The sequence below is a fragment of the Poromitra crassiceps genome (genome assembly GCF_964638095.1).
Source record: "Poromitra crassiceps genome assembly, chromosome: 13".
Taxonomy (NCBI): domain Eukaryota; kingdom Metazoa; phylum Chordata; class Actinopteri; order Beryciformes; family Melamphaidae; genus Poromitra; species Poromitra crassiceps.
In genome coordinates, this window is record NC_139644.1 from 36,807,461 (window position 1) to 36,823,196 (window position 15,736).

The window sequence follows — 15,736 nt, forward strand, 5'->3', positions numbered from 1 at the left end:
AAAAAAAAAAAAGTTTTTTTTTTTTTTTTTTTTTGGGACTAGGTTTGGGTGGAATTCGTTCCTCCTCGCCCACTCCATTGCACAGCCGACTAACGTGAGGTGGAGCTTCATATAGTCTCTAGTTTTCTGGCTGGGCACGGGCCTTTGTGCCAACAAAACTGTTTTAAACATGAGAAATTCACACCGGCATGCGCCGGGGACAGCAGTGTTGGAGAGGAGACACATTGAAATAAAGAGTTCATTGAGGAGAACACGTTGTCTTTCGTATTTTCTGCCATAGGCATTCATTTTGTTAAAAAAAAAAAAAAAAAAAAAAATTGAAAATATTGAAAATTTTCTAAGTATTAATAAAATCGATAATCGATAATTGATCGTTAATTCTCACCGATTATCGATTTAGGAAAATTTTCAAAATGAACATTCCTAAGCCAGACTGTCTCTTCTACATTGAGCTGCCGAAAGCGTTGTCTTTTATTTCCTTTTTTTTTTCCCCGTTTACAAAATCACAACTATCAGCATCAGGGCTCGTATCGCTTCAGCTGCTGCTCGTTTCCATAACCGTTCATGTAAAACGTCAAACATCCATGAAGGCTTTCTGTAGCAGAACATTTTATTTTCTTAGTTCCTTCAGTTGGATGTTTGAGCTTCACTGTGCAGAGTGATGTCTGTGTTGTAGAGTTTGACTATCATTAGCATTACTGTTGTTAAGCCCTGTATACATTACCAGCAAAGCCTAGCTGAATTGTCGCTAGTTCGTTATTGACACACCTGTCATGTTGTCTTCTTTTATCCCTCCATTTCACTCGATTTGATTATTAATGCAATTCACATTGCTTGTTCTTTTACCTGTATTCTATCTTTTGTTACCTGCTTTACATTGATGTAAAGCACATTGTGTAGGAAAGGTGCTATACAAATAAAGGTTTGTTATTATTATAATGTGTGTGTGTGTGTGTGTGTGTGTGTGTGTGGGGGCGGGGGGATGGGACTGTAATGGCAAAGTGATGCCCAAATCCAGTTGGCCAATATTGTTGTGCATGCAATAACCTTAAAAAATATATATATAATACTTTTTTTGCCCTTTATTTCCTATTGAATATATCCTGACCTATATTATTCCCTTTGTAGTGTGTGGGGAGGGCAGACTCCTGCTGTCTTTGGAGCATCTGAAGAGAGTCTTGTTTGAAGAGGAATAGCCTACAACAAATGGTTCTGCCCTACCTATCGCCGGACACATACACATACGCCAAACCTCATGTCCATCCCATCCTTATGGAGATATACTATATATATACACACACACACGCATATATGTATACACATATGCATATATATATATATACACAGTATAGCTACACACACGTGTATATATATGTATACATGTATGTATATATGACATGATTCTCTATATAATAATATCCCAGATGGAGGCCTGTCCTGTAGATTTTAATCGTTACTCAAAAAAAGTTATGTATTACTCATGTCAAAATGTCATTGCTCATGGAAGAAGTACTCAAGAGTCTGCATGCTGCCCTCTGCTGTCTCCATTCCTAATCCATTGACCATTGGGATTACAATTTATTTCCAAAATGATGGAAAAATTAATTTCAAAAGTCATTTCATAAGCCCATCGTTAAAATGATACGTGCACGCCGCAACTAGTTCCCCCCCCCCCCCCCCCGACAGGTGTCAACTGTTACATTACTGATAAATGGCTCAAAAACGTCCACATTTGCATGTGCTACACATTGGTGCTGGTTGAGTTGTGTGACAACGGTGTGCCTCGCAATTCACTGATGCCATCACTCGAGCCATTGTGACAATGCTGATGATGTAACAATGTCTGAATGTGAAGGTGGGAAATATGTAAGATATTACTGTAGAGCCCCCCTGGGCGTCCCCACACACACACACCAAATTCAAACTGTTTTGGAGGCGATCAGAGCAATGGCAGGCCTTGCAACTCCGGACACACCGGCCAGGTGAGGTCACCACTATAGTAATGTCATCACCACACCTCGCAGTGGGTTAGCTCAGGCTTTGGCAGAAGAAGCCGTGGAAGTTTTGCTGAAAGCTGTAGTTCCTCGAATGACCACTTGAGGCTGGCTCCAAAAGGGAGGCAGACATTCTCTGGGTGAATTTTATGTAACTATATACCGTAAATTCCGGACTATAAGGCGCACCGGTGTATAAGCCGCACCTTCAAAGTTGACTATTTTTTTCTATAAGCCGCACCGGACTATAAGCCGCGGGTGTTTTAATGGTTTTTTTTTTTTTTATTGTGTTTTAATGTTTAATTACCATATGTAATGCTCCCATTTATTAACATTTCAACAAAACAACATAACACAACACCACCTGTGTTGTTATTTACAGTGCACACAGTGTCATACAGTGTGGTGAAAAGAGGGCAAGAGAGGAAATTAAAACAGAAGTGGCTTTATAGTTAGAAAGAGTGCTAAAAAAGAGAGTTTTTTTTTTTTTTTTTTTTTTTATCTTTTTTTTTTTAATCCATAGATAAGCCGCACCGTTATATAAGCCGCAGGGGCCAAAAAAGGCCAAAAAACGGGAAAAAAGGTGCGGCTTATAGTCCGGAATTTACGGTATATATATATCTATCTATATATATATATATAATATCTATATAATTTAGAGTAAAATGGAGATAGAAAAGACTATGTTTTGGGTGTGATTGACAGGTCACCTGTCCAGTGATCGCGCAGCTTGCCGATCATGGACCAATAGCAGGTGGAGCTGCGGCTCTGGGAAATGCCTGGGCCCCGTTCCAATACCCATACTTGTACTTCTTTCTTGTAGTATGTACTGCCGCTGCCCTCACAAAGTATGGATTGTAGTGTGCAGCATGCATGCAAAATGCATACTATTGGGACACACTACATCTGTCGTCACGTGAGCTTCCTGAACTCCGACCTCTTGCTCACTTCCGCCGACGTCCGCAGCGCCACATTTGAGTTTTTTTTTTTTTTTTTTTTTTTTTTTATTCAATAAACAAAGTCTGGCAGTAACAAACAGTACATTATACAAAAAATTCAGACTAAACATTTACAAAATTGGAACAGACAATCAAATAAACAAAATAAAATAAATAAAGCAAAAACATTAAGTCAGAGATGTAAACAGGAATCAAGATATGCATGTTTTGGTACACACCATGCTTGTTTGGTTTTAACATATTTCAAGGCTTTCTTAAAGTTAATGATCTCATTCATGAACACGCAGCTCAGTCAGTGCGACGTAACTCCAGTAGGTGGCGGTAATGCACAAAAAGTTGTTTGCCAACCGCCATAAAACATTAGAAGAAGAAGAAGAAGACATAACTTCCTGCTGCGCAAAGGATTGTGGGGAAGTTTGGCTGAAGCAGCATGCATCGATGCATACTCCGAAATAGGAGCTGATGTAGTACAACATCCTGGTACTCTTGGCATACTGCATCTGACATACTATGTATTGGGACATACTAAATCTTTTTTTGCCTACTAAATAGTATGGAAGTATGGGTATTGGAACGGGGCCCAGGTCTTGTGCGAGCTACGCAAGGACTCCAAGATGGCGATGGCCACTCTAGGCTTCAAAACGGGATGTGACATCACACTGACTCTGTCCATATTTTTAGATGGTCGGTGCTCGCAACTTTTTTGGTACTGACATCACTCGAGCCATTGTGACAACGCGCCTTGCAACTCACTGATGACATCACTTGAGCCATCGTGACATCACTGAGAATGTCACGCGCAGAATATGTAAAATATTGCTGTAGTGCCCCCCATGGGGGTCACCCCCAAACCCCCCCCCAACACCACCACAACCACCACCAAATTCATGCCAGACTTCTGAACAGCTGTGTTTCGGTGGGAAATTTAGAGGTGATCGGAGAAACGACTACGCTTTGCATCTCCGGACAGACAGACAAACAAACAGACACGCCGGGGCAATTATACTATAATTTATTGTAGTAGGAGAATAAGTGTGGATATTAAACCTACTGAGTCAGCAATTACACAATTAGTAGGACAAAGCAGCCTTTGAGGTTGCGATGCCTCTGGCAGCTCATGCCATTACAGGCCGCAGGACCAAATACCACTAGGGTACACCATGTACCAGTGTCTGGTACATGCAGTAAATCAGTACCGCATGCACGCGCACACACACACACACACACAGCCGTTTAAATCTCAGATCCGTGCTAACTGGTTACAGTCTTGGACTGAAGAAATATGGCAGAAGTCAAAATTAAGAACTTATTGTTTATTTAAAAATGAATTTAAATGTGAAAAATATGTTATGTTTAATTTACCTAAAAGCAAGAGGTCCTTATGTGCTCAGTTACGATGTGGTATCCTGCCTTTACATATTGAAACAGGCAGATACAGAGGGACAGCGGGGGGAGGATAGGATTTGTGAATATTGTGAGTTGAAGGAAGTGGAGAATGAATTTTATTTTATTTTGTATTGCCCATTGTATCATGACTTACGAGAGATACTATTTAAAAAAGTTCACTCCCCTGAGTTAAACTTGTTAGATTTTGAAGAAGGTGCCATACTTGAATTTCTTTTTGACAACATCTTTGCTTTTTCCGAATATATGTCTCATGCGTGGGATAGGAGGAAAAAGATGACATATAGATCATTCATATATTTTACTTACTACATATTGTAGTTAAATCGGTGTTTTGCTGTCCATGCCGTGTGTGCTGTGTGTGTGTTTGTATGGTTTTGTATTGTTTATGCACCGGAATCGATATGGTAATAACTTTATGTTGATGTGTCTGATAATCCCATGTGGGATGGGTCATGTAATTTGTCCTGACACGTAAATAAAACTTCATTCATTCATTCATTCATTCACACACAGAGCCATCCCAATAATCTCCTTTTTAACCCATCCTTTCTACATATTACCCTCGAGTTGGTCCTGAGAAAAGTATGCATGCAAGGGACAAACATTGCAAACTAGCTTAGGCTATAAATGTTAGGATATATAACAAAGACTGTTTCATGTGAATGCTCTATGTTTATGTATCTGTCCCTATAGAAATAAACTTTTCAATCAATCAAGGGAACTTTTTGTTGTTTTTCTGCAGCATTTGTGTAGCTTGCTTTTTTATGTTACTTCATCCTCAGCTACTGATACAGTGGCAAGGGAAATGAGCTCAAATGAGTTAGTAGCACTAAGTGGAATAGCCCACTATAGCCTGACTGATAGGGTGGGCGACCATGATTCATGATAGAAATAACCAAAAAGAGGGGTCTTTTTCAATGAGTACATTTCTTTTATATTGATTATATGTTTACATTAGTTCTATTCTTGTCTTTTTGGGGGGTCCTCTCTGGCTGCTGAGGCCCAAGACAGTGGCCTCCATTTACCTAATGGTAAAAGTGTCCCTGACTGAAGAACAGGGAGAGAGTCAAGCAGATGAGACAATTCAATTAAAAAAACTTCAGAAGTCTGGAGACGGAGACGGGGAGACAGACAGAAATATGTGACATAGATACAGCCTTAGGATAAGAAAGAGGAGAGTGATACATCAGTCACAGACCGCTGACAGAGAGGGTGAGCTGTAGCTACTCACACCAAACTAGAAAGTTTGCCCTCCCAGCAATCACACACATTTCCTCCACAAAGTGCTTTCTAGTTATCCTGTGGGGAGTCACAGTCTGTGTCATTGCGGTTTTGATAAAGGTTTGGTTTGAATCTGCTCAGTGAGTCACTGTATTGCTGACTCAGTCTGTTTACTCTCTCTCTCTCTCTCTCTCTCTGTGTCTCAGAAGTGAAAGTGAAAGTAAAAACAAGAGCACAAACTATCTCACACTTGGATTCAGTACAAAATATAATTTATTCTTTTGCTATTGAGCAAAATTCTATTTTGAAATGCAAAAACAGTTTTAATACAGTCGATAAATATCAGTATTACAATTACATTACACATCCATCATTTATAAAAGAAAAAAATATATATATAAATATAAAAATGCATATAAATTCATTCAACCTCAGGAAACACATTGAGGATGGGTTCCAATTAAAACCAACATTAATATAAAAAAATATAATGTATGTTAAAAAAGGCTATTTAAAAGAGATATAGTTAGACACCTCGAGACAAAAATATCTAACCAAATAACCAAATAAATAAAACATTTAAACAGGCTATTTAAAATGTTACAATTAGACATCACTTTAGACCAGATACAGGTATCGGTGTTTTAACACATTTTGTAAGTTATTCCAAGAGCAATGAGCAGAGTGGCTAAAAGCAGTTTGTCCAAGTTCTCAACTGACTCTGGGAACCTGAAACATGAGGCTGTTGGAAGAACCACTCTGGTAGGGCAGTGCTCCAGATTTACTTTATATAATTAAATAAATAGATAGTTAAATCAGAAACCCACTGTAACACTGTAAATACATAGCATAACATAAATAAATAAATAAACAAATATTAAAGAATAAATCAAATAAATATGAATAAAACCCACCCATAATTAAACACCATAAATAAATCTGAATAAAAAAGTAGATACTGTTCCATCATTCAACATTGTTATAAACATGAATAGATGAAGAGACAAACATCATAAGCATAAAAAACATGAACAAATGAAGAGGTCATCATTAAACACTGTTACTAAACATGGAAATAAATGACATATTCTTTATTTAACTGATTCATCCCGCTCCATGAATACAATTAAAGAGGTTTTGATTTCAGACAGCTGCTAACACACTCTCTCGCCTACCATCGCTCCTGGAGATTTATATGATTTATCAATATTTGTTATACCCGTTTCTTAAATACTGTTATGTAACTAACTACATGTATGTTTCAGTAATCGCATTTTTATTGTTGTACCTTTTCTAAATGAACTCTCAGTGTGTACTTTGTATAAAACCTCTGTGAGGTTTTGACAGAATCTTGGGTTTTTTCCCCTCACCATTTCTCACCACATTTCTTTACCTTTCTTTGTTTATTAATTCTCTTGATGTATTTATTATTATTATTATTATTATTATGAAACTGTAAATAGACCTGAACATATGAAGAGCTAAAGGTCACACAGGTTGCCAGTTGTAGCTTTCCAGTTGCAGGTGTGAATCCCAAGCCGTCAGGCGGCGAGGCATCAGCACTGTCGGTGATGCCGCAGAGCGATCAGCAAATCCCTCCGCAGCAACGGCCAGCCACACCCACTGCTGCCCTGAGAGAAGCCCCGCCCCCACCACAATGGTCACTTCTTCATTCATTCATTCATTGGGGCACACCAAAGGGGGGACTATGGATCCGTCCGTTAATTTGTTATTTAGTCACGCTTTAATTTTGTGCCACCATTGATAATGAATGAGACTGACCCAAGGGTGGAACTATACTGGTGTGGGACAACATGTTTCCTATTTGCTTGTTTATTCATTAGGCATGAGCTGTTAATCAGATCAGTTCGTTAAATATTCATGTCTTCATATGAAATAGAACTGTATTACTGTATATTAAATATTATGAATCTATATGATATGTGAATGTATCCGAGATGTTTTTACCCCTTGCTGTAGAATGGCTGACAGGCTCCTGAAGTACGAAGCCAAAACCTCTGAACTGCTAACTCCGGACAACTAGAGAGAGAGAGAGACAGGTGGGTCAACAGACAAGCAGAGCAACAGATAGGCAGACAGACAGAGGCAGACAGACAGACAGGTACTCACACAGCTCCCCTCCGACACCAGACGGTCAAGAATCATCTGGAAGTGGTCCAGTTTGGTCGAGTCCCCGGCAGTCTGGTCCTCAGGAAGGCCGTAGAGCTCAATCAGTTTCTCTGCTCCCTGCAGCGTCTCGTAGATTACCCCTAATGCCTGGCGGCACTGCAGAAACCGATTGTTCATTAACATTTTGTTCCACCAAATTTTTACTTCATCATACTTTTAAGTCGCACTAAAAAGTACATTGACGATTGATTGCGAATACATTTGAAATGTATAATCTTCAGCTGAAGATATCACATAGAATTGGTAGTGTCACTCGAGCACTCAACGATGATGTCATCAGTGAGTGATGTCACCAGATGATGTCATCATTGCTCGAGTGACATTACATCATTAGGTAATTAGGGCAGTAATTAGGGCAATTAATCGGCCCTAGCATTCTTATTATAGGATGATAAACAGATCAGATTAGTAGATTACCTGAGGCTGGGCGGAGCCAGCGGGGGGGAAGGCAGAGACTGGGAAGTAGATTGTTTGCAGGCAGCGGCCCGGGAGTGACCACCTCAGGCTCTACAGGTGAGACAGGTAACAACAGCTTCATTAGCACAAAATGAGAGGGAACACCCCCTACAGGTGAGACAGGTAACAACAGCTTCATTAATGTGTGAATATCTCTGACTGAACCACAGATTGTTGATATTCAGTATAACAGACGACCCCCTGGGTGTTATTTATTTTATACAACCAACAGTTCTATAAACAAATCTATTGATCCAGTATTGGTAATGGTAATTGGAGATGACAGTTCTCTCAGGATTCACGAAACCTGTTTCTATCAGAGCAGCTGGATGGTGCAGGTATATGTACAATGAAATGTCCTGCTGCTGTCAGACTGGATATCAGCCTCCTGTCAAATCACAATCCTCCACCGGCGGGGCCAAACTTGTATACTGACCATTGCCGATACCAGATCAATATTGGCCCAGTGTAGCAGAGACCAAAGAGAATAATATAACATACTTTTTTTCTCTTCTTTTTCTGGAACTGAAATTCAATTGGATGCAAAATGCTGGAAATAAACCGCCAGGACCGGAAACACATGAAAACTACAAATAATCAACACTATACATTTTGGGGCAAATATTGCTGGAATTGCCTGCTCAGCCACAGGAGGGAGCACTCAAACACAAACTGCAGGTTGTAGCTTTAAGCCATTTCACCAACAACATCCAGACGTGAGAGTGGAGGACAGATCGACAGATCAACTAACTTTAGATTAACAGGCTTTAGTAGATGTAGATATAACTGGGCTCAGACAGCAGACATGTTACAATTCCTCAACCAACAATCAATGCAATTAAGAAGTATGAGAGAGGCGTGTTTCACTGGAACAGCCTGCTATACTTTACAGGATATGATGAGTATCAACCTTTTCCATATCAAGGACCCTTAATTCAGCCCACATAGAGCCACATTTGATGAGATTTTTTCCTCTTTGACCCAAACCTGAGAATATTGATTTTATTGAGAGTATTGTTTATTGTTAGTATTGTATAGAGAGATAACAGTGAATATGATCAAAACAGTGATTTATTCTCTAATTATTTAAGTGAATGACATAATTTCTGATGTTTAACAATTGATTCATTTGCTGGGGACCCCCTTGGAACCCCCTCAAAGACCCCCGGTGGTCCCCGGACTCCATGTTAAGAACTATTGCTTTGGACCTCAAACTCCCATTAAGGAAAGCTTTCAGAAGCAGCTCAAGAATGTTTCTGGAAAAGAGCTGTACCTGTAAATGTGCTATTCTGGAACTATTATTATACCTACTACTGTTTTGTATTTGGTAGCTCATAAGCCCTGTTCAAAACTGGTCCCTATTACAGAAATAGTGGACTACTGTATATAGTGTGTTGGCCATTTTGTACGAGTGTCCGAATTCTCAACTATTAATTTGATTCACATATTGATTCGCAATTTCTAGTGAACAGAGAATGTACCCTACATTTTCTCCCATCTACTGTACCACAATGCAATGCAGTTGTTTTTACCAAAGGAGAAGAAGAGTGAGGTAGTGTCCGAAACTCGTTTGATCATTACCCAAATAGTTCACTATGATAAACACTACATGGGGTATAGTGAGTGAGTGAGTGACTGAGTGAACCATTCCGAACACAGCTATAGTCTTAGTTATCACGAGAGTTTCATGAGAAAATTACCTAAATAAATAAATAAATCTGTGGAATCTACTAAAGGCTTTCATCCAAAGTACCATGGCAGTGTTAGTGCCTTGCACTGCCTGAGCTGCACAGGGAACCGAACCCTTGACCCTCACTGCTTTGGCAGCCTGCTTTGTTTCCCTCAGTTTGACTCAGTGAAGAGCCTTTGAGCAAGGCAGGCAGTGACACCCTGCCGCTGCGGCCTGGCAGCAGACCGGTCGTACTGACGGAGAAAACAATGTGAAAGGTAAAAAAGGGGTCAGGGTCCTACCAGATTTTGCAGATCGTTGCGAACGCTCTCGACCAGGTGGCCTGGGAGCTGGCAGGTTGGCATGGCGACCACCATCAGCACCAGGCTGAGCAACTGGAGGAGGAGGCTGGAGACTGATGGAGACATGCTTCTACTGGTTCTGTTGCCTCTTGTTCTGGTAGTTCTGGTGGCTGCGGTTCAGATGGTTTTGATGGTTCTCGTTCAGGTGGTTCTGGTTCTGATGGTTCCTGTTGTTTTGTCCTGACGTTCTGGTGGCTCTGGTGGTCCTGAAGGTTCTCTAGGTGATCCAGAGATTGACTTCACATTCAGATGCTCTTGTTCTGCTTCAGGCGGTTCTCAGTGGGTTCAGATGTTCTAAAAAAAAAAAGGCTTCGGGTTGACTGCTGTTCTACAAAATGTTAGAAATTTAGCAGAAGTTTTAAGAAGAGGTTTAGCTGAAATTCTTGCTTCTTATGTGGATGTCTGAGTTGCTTTAGGAATGTAGCCAAATGTTTCAGCCAGGAGCCTCAGGTGTGTTCAGGTAAGCTGGAACAGATAAATATAGAGATTCGTTAGCCAATCAGAGGCTTGATACTTTGCCATCTCGAGGAGAATCACCAACACACCAGCCAGGAGATCACCTGGCTGGTGTCGGTGAGTCATCCAGCCAAACCCCACCGATTCACTAAAGCAAACCACAGCTATTATTTGACTCTGAGGGAGAGCGAGGACACGAAGACGTGACTCAACCCGTTCTCACTGCCAACTCGTCAAACACTGACGTTTGGTCAAACCTTGGCGTGACTTTTTCATGGACTGGGTACCCCTTTTTCACAATTTTTCAACATTCAGGATCGTCCAATAGACTTATATTGGACTCCCACAGCATCTAAAATCGGGCCCACAGGAGTGTGACAATGAAATAAAACCATGGCCAGTAAGGGTGTAGCTGGTGAAATGGTGGATGGGTGTATACGTTTGCCTTTGATGCCGATGACCGGGGTTCGATTCCCATACATTTCAACTGTAAGTCACATTTAAATTTTTAACAAACGTTTTTATTATTTAATCATGACCAAACCATTTCTCTAACTCTAACCTTATGCCTAGTTTACACTACAAGACTTTCCCCCCAATTTTACACAGGATTTCCAGTTGGGCTCAGTCTGTCTTTGTTGATTCTAGTCTGCAGTTGTTGTCTGCAGTTGTTGTGCCAGTCTGCAGCAAAATCTGTTAGTGTATACCAGTGTTGGGCAAGTTACTTTCAAAATGTAATATACTACATATTACTAGTTACTTTCATTTGAAAGTAATAAGTTACTTTACAATATTACTTTCTGTGTAGAGTAACTCATTACTTATTACACTACTTTTGCATTACTTTTACCAAAACAACAGCAGCAGCAGAATGACATCGCCGCCACGGAACCATCCCGAAAAATTATTTAAACCGCCTTGAAGTCAGTGTAAACAATCCAAAATTCTAAATGTTATTCTTTTCCTTTGTTATTGTCATCTGTAGTGGTTATTTGCATAAAAACACACAGTTTGATTAGAAAAGTATTGTATCTTTTTTTAAATATGTGCTTTGATTTAATAAAATGTAACTCGATTTGTAACTTGAGTTAATTGACAAAGTAACTGGTATAATATTACTGAAATCCTATAAGTAATAAGTTATATTACTGAGTTACTGCTAAAAGTAATATATTACATGTAATATGTTACTTTTGTAATGAGTTACCCCCAACACTGGTGTATACTGGGTACAGATTTCTAATCTGTTAGTGTAAACTGCCTCCAGATTTCTAGTCTTCAAGTGTAAACTGCCTCCCGACACCAGTCGGAGCCACAAAGATTATATCAAACATGTTTGAATTTCAAATTGAAAAGTCTTGTAGTGTATAGTCTGAGTCAGTTGTGTAGTGTAATTCAGTCCGTTTTTTTCAGTTGTGATAAAACATCTTAATCAACCAGTCTTATAGTGTAAATTCATAATCTGTTCAGATTTCCAAAGTCTTCTAGTGTATCACAGGCATAAAGGGGAGCTAACTAAGCCCCCAGAATTCTGGCAGACCTGCCTCTACTTGGGATTAAAAGAAATGCAAATCAACGTCTCAACTTGGGACTCAGCTAGCGAGCGGGTCCTAACCGGGGCAAGACTGACTCTGGGTGGGAAAGGGGTTCTTGGTGATGTCATCGGAACCAAAATCAGCCAATGGGCAGACCCAACTGCAAAAGTGACTACTCGGAAGCCGTATACATTGGTTTAAAGCTGATTTTTTTTGTTACCTTTTAACCAAGTTGTCTCATGTTAGGGTTAATACTCCTGTCAGTGCCCCTGGCCAAGGTACTGGCAAAATAACTGGAGTTGGTCCCCGGGCGCTGCACAGTGGCTGCCCACTGCTCCTAGTTCTATAAGGTTCCTAGTAGAGGATGGGTCAAATGCAGAGGATGAATTTCCCCAAGGGGATAAATAAAGGATAACTTAACTTAACTTAGGTTCCCTAACTATAGCCGTAACACAAGTAAAAAAAAAGAAAAAAGAATTGCGTCGCAAAATGAGGAAAAAGGGCTATCCAGTGCGTTAAAAAGTGACGCCAAGACATCCTGACTAAACGTCAGTATTTGATGAGTTTGGAGTGACAATGTGTTGGACTCACCTGGAAGGGTTTGTAAAGTCTTCAGGTTGGTGCTGTTATGGTTGTTAGGTTGTGAGGTTCTGAAGGTCTCACAGATGATTCAAAAGGTTCTTCTTGAGCTGGTTCTCAGATGGTTCAATAGGTTCTTCTTCTTCTTCTTCTTGTTCCTCCTCCTCTTCTTCTTCTTCAGCTGGCTCTCCTGGATGCAGTGAAGCTGCTCTGTCATCTTGGGGTTTAAATAAAGCTTCATCCTGGATGGAAAGATGAAAAGAAAACTGAAACTCTGACATCAAACGACAATGCCACTTCGTGAAACTTTTTGGGCTAAAACCGCAATGAGGCAGGATTTCCCTTTTTATCCCCTCCTTTCTCTGTGCCAGTGTGTGTTAAAGCAATAGAATAGAATAGAATAGAAAAAGCAGTGTTTTCGATAAAAACTTGCTTAAATTGTGTAGAATCATAAGCATCTCAGTCATAATTTGTCAATGTATGAACAAACAGTGGCACATTATTCCGGTAAATAATTCTAAACAGAGCCACATTTTCTCTGATAAAGTTCTGATATAATTTAGCAACATATTTTTTTTCACCGTAAAGCTCTAATTGAAACCTAAATCAAAATTTTCTGAGATGACTTTTCAGCAGCAAGACAGAAGAACAAAGGCTAGCAAGTTAGTGGGAAAAGTTAATATGGTTATATAATTTGTATTGTGCATGGGATGTCTGCACACAGCTTGGAGAGACATTGAAAAGTAATTTATTGTTTTATAGTCTTAGATGATACCAGCCTGCAAACAAGACTTTAAACAAGATTTTATCAGTAATACACACTGATAACAACAATAACTCACTATAGTCACAATAACTAGTTTTCCAACTATGCATTCATTATTCATTATTCATTCATTTTATCGTACCGCTTATTCATAAAAAATAATAAAAACAAAAACATAATAATGACATAAATGGAGAAAATGGCTGCCTGGGCAGGCTAACTAACATCCCAATCAACCAACCTGCAAACGAGCAAATATACCAAGCTACTAACATGCCGATCTAGCATCAAAATAAACAACAAATCATCTGTTATCTAAAATGAGTCAAAAATAGTATTATTACTTGATGAATAACTTTCTTTATACAAAATGTTGTATAAAAACAATATCACACTCAAGGTCGTGCTTATGTGATTATCTTCGGCACTCGGCCTGTGGCCTCATGCCTCCAGCTCCAACCGAATCAGCCATGCTGATATCCACAGCACCCCCCCCCCCCCCTCCTGTTGATATCGTGTGAATAACTGTCTGTTTTTTTTTTTTGTAATTACAGTTTCCTGGTGACTGCAACAGAAAAGCTTGAATTGTGTAATCATAGAAACATGACATCTATAACATCTAATCTATAACTTAATGTCTAGAACATGACATCTGTAACTTATTCATCTCATGTTTATTATCACATCTCAGAACTGCCTTTGAACTAGGGCTGTAAAGAATATAATTTTTTCACATTCACCGTGACGGCATCATGACTATTATTATTGCTGTTATTATTATTTTATTATTATTATTACAGTAGGCTATTTTTTTGTACCTTTATTTACACAGGGGGAGTCTCACTGAGAGCAATGCTCTCTTTTTCAGGAGCGCCCTGTTCACATTCACACCTGGAAGCTGACCAGTACAACCACAGTCTGATCTGCTGAACACTGAGCGGTTGGGGTTAAGGGCCTTGCTCAAGGGCACCTCAGTGGTGGTAATGAGGGAGGGGAAAGCGCTGCCTTTTCACTTTCCCCACCCAGATTTATCCTGCCGGTCCCGGGGATTGAACCGACGACCTTCCGGTCACAAGGTCGTCCGGTCAGATTATTATTACAGTTCCAGCTGGAGAGAAAATAACAAGTATAGTTTAGGATACAGTTGAATCCAGAGTTGCATCAGACTAACAGCTACAGTTTACATTTAGAGAGAAAAGATCAGTTTAGTTAGAAGGACAACAGGATGCCTTTGAACTCCACGCGTTCCTCAGACTAACACCTATACCGCTACAGTTTACATTTAGAGGGAAAAGAAAGAAGCAGATAGTTCAGGATTTCATCAGTATCACTGAAGCTAAACAGGAAGGAAGTCTCTCCCCCCCCCCCAGCTCTCTCTCTCAGTTTACCCATTTGCTAGTCTCGCAGTGCCAGCTGTAGCTAGATGATATCCGTCGCTGGAAGCGTGATGACGTCGACGGTGGGTCTGACTAGACTACCAAGTTGCCAAACTGCCAGCCAGGTTCTGGTGAATGAGGTTTGGTGATTACCCAGCTGCAGTTTCAGAGGAATGTGATGAAGGAGAGAGAAAAGGAAAGTCCAGCGGAGTTCACAAAACACCATTCATTCATGGTCTATTTATTCTATTGATAGTTAAATTAATGTATTAATGTAGGCCTATGATACTCTATTAAATAGATTAATGTATGATAGTATATTCAATAGACTATCAATTACATCAATTCAAATCAATTACATCATAATTTTTGCCAAACTGGCATAATAAAGCTATTTCTGGTTCAAACAGATTGAAGTCTGTAGAATCAGATACACTATTTTGTCATCATATTGCATAATATTTCCACAAATTAAATTCTTGGGACATACAAACTTAACTTATTAACGTTTAAATTCAGGAGCTACAACTGTCAATATTTATTTTATTATGTGCCTGGAACATACAGTTTTAAACACTGCATCAGTGCATCACCAGGAAGGCACGCCAAAGAGTTGGCGACGTGGTAAAATTGGTAATGGCATGGTGTTACACACTCTCTTGTACATTAGATGGCGGTATGGCGGTACAATGCACCTTAAAGTTGTTTGCAGGGGGAACAATAACAGTGACGGACCAATATGGTTGCCAAACGTGAAAGCTAGCTA